This window comes from Atta colombica, unplaced genomic scaffold (genome assembly GCF_001594045.1).
Source record: "Atta colombica isolate Treedump-2 unplaced genomic scaffold, Acol1.0 scaffold207, whole genome shotgun sequence".
In the NCBI taxonomy this organism is placed as follows: domain Eukaryota; kingdom Metazoa; phylum Arthropoda; class Insecta; order Hymenoptera; family Formicidae; genus Atta; species Atta colombica.
The window spans coordinates 763,602-771,547 of NW_017259302.1; the positions used below are offsets into that span (position 1 = coordinate 763,602).

Consider the following 7,946-nt stretch of genomic DNA (forward strand, 5'->3'; position numbering starts at 1 on the left):
TTAAAAAAGTTATTGGAAATTTTACGAATGGTTGAACTCATTGAACTATCAGTTCATTTTTCCAATAAGGAAGATTCAAAAGAATTCTTCTGTTTGAGAGTTTTAATCCGCGCGGCATATATCGCGACATCGACCACGATGAGCGATCGGTGGACAGCCTAAATGGGAAATATACGGTACCGATACGATGCATCCTGGGAGATGAGAGATACGTCGATGTTCAGGTAAACGTCGTCAGCCCACAAAGGAGATAGGCGTCCCGCAAAAATGCTTTTTGTCTCGGCGATCCGCCCGAAAATAACGATGCGATGCAGCAGCTGCCGAGATCAAAGCCCTCTCCCACTGTTCTCCACCCTTCTCTCTTCAGCGCCCCTGTCTCTCTAATAATCCCACCCACACTGCAGACGGACTGAGAAAAAAAAGGGAAAAAAGGGGGGGGGGAGAGGGAGAGAGAGAGAGAAACGAAGGGAATCCTCCCACGATTCTCGCCGTGAGTCGACCTCGGGCGTTCGCTCCTGTTTACGTGTCGCGGGCTCGATGTCTCAACGGTCTCGTCTCATCTCATCTCTGTCCTCGTCTTTCTCTCGGATCTCCGTTTCTCATCCTCCTCCTCTGCTTCCTCCTCCTCCTCCTCGTCGTTGTCCTGATTTTAGCAAAGTGTTGTGATCGGCATCCGCCGTTCATTTGTAGTACTCCCCCCTTCTCCTTGTTCCGACCCAACCTCCCTCTCTGTCATGCTCAGTACCGTCTTCCAGCGCGAATAAACCGTGCGAAGGGGCCCTGGGGGCCTCTGGAGCCTCCTCCGGGATTCTCCGTCACGTGAAAGTCGCTTTCGCGACAGTGCTTTCTTTGTGCTACCTCATAAAACGGTTTGCTGCATCAAACAGTTGTACTACTTGGAAATATGATTGCGCACAAAATGGAAGTATTAGACAGAAATTGTTTGTTTGATGAATGATTTTGATTATCTTATAATCAGTGTATTGATCAAGCTAATATTCGATAATCGCATATACATCAATCATCATATTTATTCACTTCCAATTAATAAATATTAAATCTAATATACTCATGTATCGTTTCACTATTAATCATCCTTACAGGTATATATTTTTATTCTTATATACAATAGGATGTAGGATTTTCCGCGCAGTTTCAAATCATTAAGTCTAATAAGAAACTTTATTATTTATACAACGTGTATATAGTGTAAGAAATAAAATGTTAATTTTTTAAAATTATTTATAAAAAAAATTTTATAATGGACTTTCTGAGACATGTAAAAATATTAAAATTAACATTTTTGTGTTAATTTTAACACAACTATATCTAACTACGTCTTTAAGTTAAAATTAATGTTTTATTTTTAACAGTGTATCTACGTTTCTGGTATAAAATATAGATGATTCTTGATAAGAATATATCTGCGTTGTTCACAAAATTATTGAACGAAAGGTACGATTCATTTAACAAAAATGCTTCATTGATCAATCGGAAGAAAGAATTTTACGAATTGATCAATTAAAGAACACTCGAAATATTTCCAGTGCGAAGTGGATCGCACTCAATATTTTATTGCTTTTTGACACCTCAGGTTCTCAATGTTCCAAACACGATGTTGGTTGCACTCGCTCACCTTAAAGCCGCGTTCATACGCGAGCGTGATCGAGGAGAACGCGGCTATTATGTGTCGGCGACGACCGTGAGAGAGAGAGAGGCTCATTTTATTTATCTCGTACAAGGATTCCCTCGGCGCGATATTACTACTCGCCTTCGTCGTCGTGTCAAAGCGCGTCGGTTCGTCACGTCGGTCGGGACGCTCAAGAATGATGGATAACATTCGAGACATTTTGACATTTGAGCGATTCTGACCGGAAAAATTTCAGCCGTTTCCTCGAAATTAGGATTATAATTATGTATTAGCGAAATCGATCGCCAAAAATCCAATTACACGGAAACGTCACGATTCAGGGAATTCGCGTTCTCGAAATCGATCGTAATCGACTCGACACACGTGAAAAACTTTTAAACAGTTACGACTGTGAGACGGGAAATGTCAAAACTTCAGTTTGCGATTCGAAATAATGCTCGTACAACATCAGAAACGTAGAAGACTTATCATTAAGAACACAGATGATTAATACTAAAAAATTCATGATCGAAATGTCCGTTTCGTTCAGTCGCGACAGGTTTGCTTCGGTTTATCGTGATTTCTACCTTTATCATTCTTTCGGTGTTTTTTTTTTTAATCCAGTAGAATTTGGAGATATCTCTTAAAAGCTCGACAAAATTACGTCAATCACGTACCCGAAATGTCTGACCCTTTGCGCAATCCTAGCTAGCACTTGGATCCCCACAGCCTGCGCGCGCGCTCTTCCTCTGTTCGTCGTGAATCCTCTCATAAAACGCATACATGCTCCTCGTTCTTTCTCACACGCCACAGCCAACGGCTGTACCCGGTGGAGCCTTTTGTTGCGCGGCGAGTGGGCTCTAGTTGACGAAATATTGACATCCGAGAATAGAAACCCGTTGCGGGATCTACAGAGGGGTTCCCCTCCTCCCCCCCTTCTCTCTCCTTCTCTTTCTCTTTCATCATCGAATGTTGGGGCGGTGGTGAACGGAGAGAACGGAGCTCAACGATGGGAAGGGAAAAGAGAAACGAAGGGAAAAGGCAGAGGCTGGGTCGGTCGGTCGGTCGTAGTCGCATTCAGCATGAATTTAAAGGGGGTGGGACATGGATGACGTCAACCTCCGAATCGCTCCCTCTCTGTGCGCGCTATATCTGGATGCTTATGTGTATGTGCACGCGTGTGTATGCGTGCGTATATGCATTACACGCACAAAAAAAAAACTGCGCGCCCCGCGTTTGGTTGGCAGATTGGGGAGGATAAACGTCGAACACGCTCGGGTGACAAACGGAATATTATACAGTAGATACGATTGGATGGAAATTATTTCGTAATCGAAAACGTTAAACATAGATATGAGAGAATGATATCGGATAATGTAACACACTTATTGGAGCATATTGTATAAAATTTCTATACTAGTTTAAACAATTCATCCAATTATAAACATAATCATAAATATAACTCAATTTATGCCAATGAAGAATTATGAACGAAAATCTTCGGCAGAACTTCGTTTGTTTTCTAAAAATGAACTATTTTTAATTTAATCGATTCATTTTATTAAGTAAAATTAAATTTTTTTATAGCATTACAGAAATATAGGAGGAAATACTCTGCGTTGCTAGAGTTAACTATCATTATCAAGCATTAACAAGCAGCCAAAGAGTGCGTCGAAATTATTTCCGTTTGGTTTTACGAACCTATTGAGCCTTGTTAGTAACAAGTCGGCTGCTGTAATCATCGAAGCTGCGATCGCTTTGTAGCTCCCAAACATTTAAAGCGCACGTGTTAATCGATCGAATCGGTCCCCCCAACATTTTCCTAAGCTGTTGAACGTCCCTGATTCTCACCCCTCGTAGATCAGACGGCACATACGTGTATTTGTGCTGCCATACTCGCCGTATTGAATACAACGGAAAGGCTATTAAATTTGTTTTTGTCCGAGCTTCATAATCACGTCTCGAGGACAACGCGTGTGCGGACCTTCTCTACCAATCTGTGATGAAAAAGAGCGAAAAAAAAGAAAACAAAGAGAAACCTTTCTTCAGTTTGCAGACGAGTAGCGCAAAAATTTGCAAACGATCGACAAATGGATGTTTGTTTCGTTCGCATCGGTCTTGCCGATTTTCTTCAACTCTATGCGTCTCATTGCGCATGGATTATTTACCGTCCACGTTCGAATGCAGAGGTAAAATAAATTGCCAGTCTATGTTACTTGTAAAATGTGCCGATATCTGTCGGGGCACTTAATTTGCGGTGTTCGTAAAAGTTGATGGAATAGATGTGATTAGATCTGCCGACGAGATTGACAACATGAACCCATTAGGTGCGCGAACACCCAAAAGATTCGATTAAGTATACTCGAGAGATACCGATTCCTTGTTAAGCATTTCACTAATAGTTATCAAGTGCAGATAACGTTTTGTGAACTACGAAAGCACTGATTTGTTCGTGACTTCGGAAGAACGGGATGAATTTTGTTCAAATATATATGTAAAAATTTATCCAAATAATTTATTACTGTATCAAAAATTAAACAAAAACGCATGAAAGTTAATCTTATCGAGTCGATCAGTTGTGAGAGAATTATTATTCTCTTGCACTCTATGTTTATTTAAAATACAATTTGAATCGAAATCATATAATTGAGATTTTTAACTAATATAAATATTTTTGATTGTAAACTTGTAAAGTTCGAATCGTCATAGAAAAACTTGTCATGATTTAATTAATCAAAAGAACATCAAATAAATTGCTTATATACAGCAAATATGTTGAATTAAAGTAAAAAATCGTATTCGAGAGAGAGAGAGAGAGAGAGAGAGAGAGAGAGAGAGAGAGAGAGAGAGAGAGAGAGAGTATAATGACTAAGAAACTACTTTCAGGCGACTAACATTAATACGTTAGTACAAAGAAATTCAAACAAAGCAGAAGCGTGTTTGTGAAATCTTAATTTAAAATCCGACTTGTTTTCTAATTACATTCAATATTATTATGCAGATGGAAACAAGAAACTTAGATGATAACAAATACATAAATAATATGATAAAAATTATATACATAATATTCATTATAATAATATTTTCAGTAAATTTAACATATTTATTACAAATATTTATTACAAATAAAAAGTAAAATTGTTATTATAAAATCTAATATAATAATATAACGAAAGTATCCCGAATTTCCGAATATCATTTTGTCAGTTTTTCAGTAGGGAATTTTAGTTTATAACATAAAAGCCAATCTTATCACAAAAATCTTTCAAAAGAGTTATTAACGCTTATGAATTTTTTAACGAACATTTTAACTCAGGATTTCTTTTGAGATTCAATTCAATTCAATCTAACTGAAAAATAACTCCAAAATATTTTTTTCTTTTTACAAGCATTCGAGAGCTATTTATCACATTTAATTTTGATGTTAAATAGCATTGTATGATTGAAACAACAGTGTTAACTCGTTTTCCAAAACCTGTTATTCAATGTTTTTGGATATTCTGTACAAATACAAATATGATGTGTACGTGTTGATCAACGTCTTTTATCGTAATCACGTGAAAGTTTACGCAACGGAGAATCGGAGAATAACATTAGATAAAGATCTGTGACGCGTTTTCTACTTTTGCGCAAAACTGATATTACTGTGGCTGTGTCTGCGAGCACGCGCAAAACTTGCTGTACACACGCGAGGACATATTATACGCCACACGCGTGTTTCTTCACGTGCTCATCTCGATTGGCAACATTTGCAATTACATCGCGCAAACTGTAGCACTCCTAGATTTCTGGTATGGCCACTAATCCCTGTCAACTCGAAAGACGAGTGTAGCTTGTAATAATAAAGAGATTCATATTGGGCTTTATGTTCGCTGTCAACTCGAAAGGCGAGTAGCTTATATAATAATAAAAAGATTCGTATTGACCTTCGTATTCACGTAATTCATGTAGTTGCGTTTAAGTTTCCCGCGCACTTTCGTTCTTTTCTGAAGATGGATTCGATAACATGTCTCGTACGAGACCGAGAGAAAGCCTCATAAAAACCTGTATCCGTTAGACATGCAACCTGCATGACTTATGTTATTGATCCAAACCCTTCAATTGGAGGGTTCCCTAGGCAGGTTTCTCCACGCGGAATGTCCTAGAGGGAAAGAAAGAGCAAACTGTTAACTGTAATATTTTTCTTCTAACCTTTCTTTACGAATTGAATTTTTTTTTAAATTATTTGTACATTATTTCACGATGTGTAAAAAAGAATGATATGATTCGATGTATTCGATAGTTACGAAATACGGTAAATACTTGTCGTATTTTTGAAGTATTATTTTACTTTTCCGTTTATTAATATTTATTAAAAAAAAAAATTACAAGCTTAAATTCTATAATTTCGCGAATTATCGAATCTTGTGACTTGAGACGATATTCAATATGCATGGATCTTATTTATATTCTTTAACTTGGTGACAAAAAATTCCTTTACTGGAGTGTCCTGCGACGTAACGTTCGAGAACTCATCGGAAATTGTGCATCGGCGGAAGAGCTTCGCTTCCCGCCGGATTGGCGGGTTCTCGCACGGTCGTCCGTGTTCTGCGGCATCGCGCGAGGGTAAGCGTAAAGCACGTATTATGAACTCGTACAACTCGACGCGGCGCGGCGCGACGCGGTGTGTGAATAGCGAGCACGTGCATTTCCCACAGAAAAGCAATGGGGGCTACGCCGGCTACGCGTCGCGGCGTCGCGGCCAGCTGGGAATACGATCGGGGTTCGGTACCGTTCGCCTCGCTCTTTCGGGATACGTACCGGGGACAGCCACCTTCGAAGACACGTATCGACATTCTTGTTCGTTTCAAATAAATTAATTAATAGTTTGTATTGAGGCTGTGATGCATTTCAAATGAAGAAAATGTTTTTATTATTTTAGGATAGATTAAATGAGAGAAACAAAATCTCCGCAATTATCCTCTAAATTCAAAGAAAAGTATTTAATAACATTCGAGTGTGCTGGAAACTTATTTTATAATATTTCTGTTTATTTCAAATAAATTAATTAATAGTTTGTATTGAGGCTGTGATGAATTTGAAAAAATGTTTGATAGACTATCGCTAGATCTAATACAGACATAAGATTATTTTTTAAATTATGAAAAATCAATCTTATATCTCTACTATAGATATACGCAACGTACATATAATTAAAGAAAATATAGATCTTTCTATACATTTTTAAAGAAATATTCGTAAATGTCTTTAAATCGTTTCGTAAATATAAGCCATTTAAAATCAATCCTAAAATAATAAAAACATTTTCTTCATTTACGTAATAAACGTCTCACACTCGAATGTTATTATTATTAAATATTTTTCTTTGCTATTAGATGATAATCGCGGAGATTTTTGTTTTTTTTTTTTTTCAAAAATCTTCAATTTTTATTACTATGTAACTATTCCTAGCGTAAATTTATTTGCACGGGGTGATGCCGAGTAGGAAATATGACCTTCTTAAATTATTCCAGTATCGTGAATGATTCTAGCATGTGTTATTACTACGTTGCAAAGATTATGAAATAAAGATCCGTTGCAATACGCCAAACACAGACTATATCGATTGGCATAAATCTATTCGTTTCTAGCGGGAATCGATTGCAGTATGATCTTGACTTGGCGAATGGTAACCACTTTTCTGTCGCAAATGCAAAAGTTCACACTGCCATTTAAACCGAATTAACTCTTGCCAGTATGATTGACGACGTATTATCGTCCATTGCGCATTATATCGTTGTAAGCTCGATCGTTTTAAATAAGCTGAGATGCTATATTAACTATTAGTCTGCAAGTTATTACGTTACTTAATATTGGACAGACTAATTGACAGCTTTTTCATTTTATGCGCGATTAAATGCATTGATGTATATGAAGTTGAACATATACCGTTCTTATTCATTATTATTTCCAATGTTTTGTCCCTTTCTTTTTATATATTATGTAAGAGATTTATATATTTTCTTACGTAAGAGGTATATGGAAAAGATATCAATCTTTAACTCGAGCCAAAAATTTATTTTACATCATAAGGGAAGTGTCTATTTCTCTGGGGAATTCTACGATTTATAGAATATATATGATGCACATCTGAAATTATTATATTTCAAATTCGATATTTATATTATTATGGCTGTGTTAAGTTTTTCTAGGAAAACTTGGCAAGTGAAAATCCAATATTTATCTTCAACACTAAGACGATTAGTACTTTGTACAATGTACATTCTTTCTCTTTTTACTGTAATTATTTACACGTTAATTTTATATATATATATAT

At 36.9% G+C, this 7,946-nt stretch overlaps 1 protein-coding gene across 1 annotated transcript in view; it reads left to right on the top strand.

Moving 5' to 3' along the window:
* The window catches only part of LOC108687544 (zinc finger MIZ domain-containing protein 1), a 35,131-nt gene that overhangs the window by 20,792 nt on the left and 6,393 nt on the right, over window positions 1-7,946 (top strand). The window lies entirely within an intron of this gene.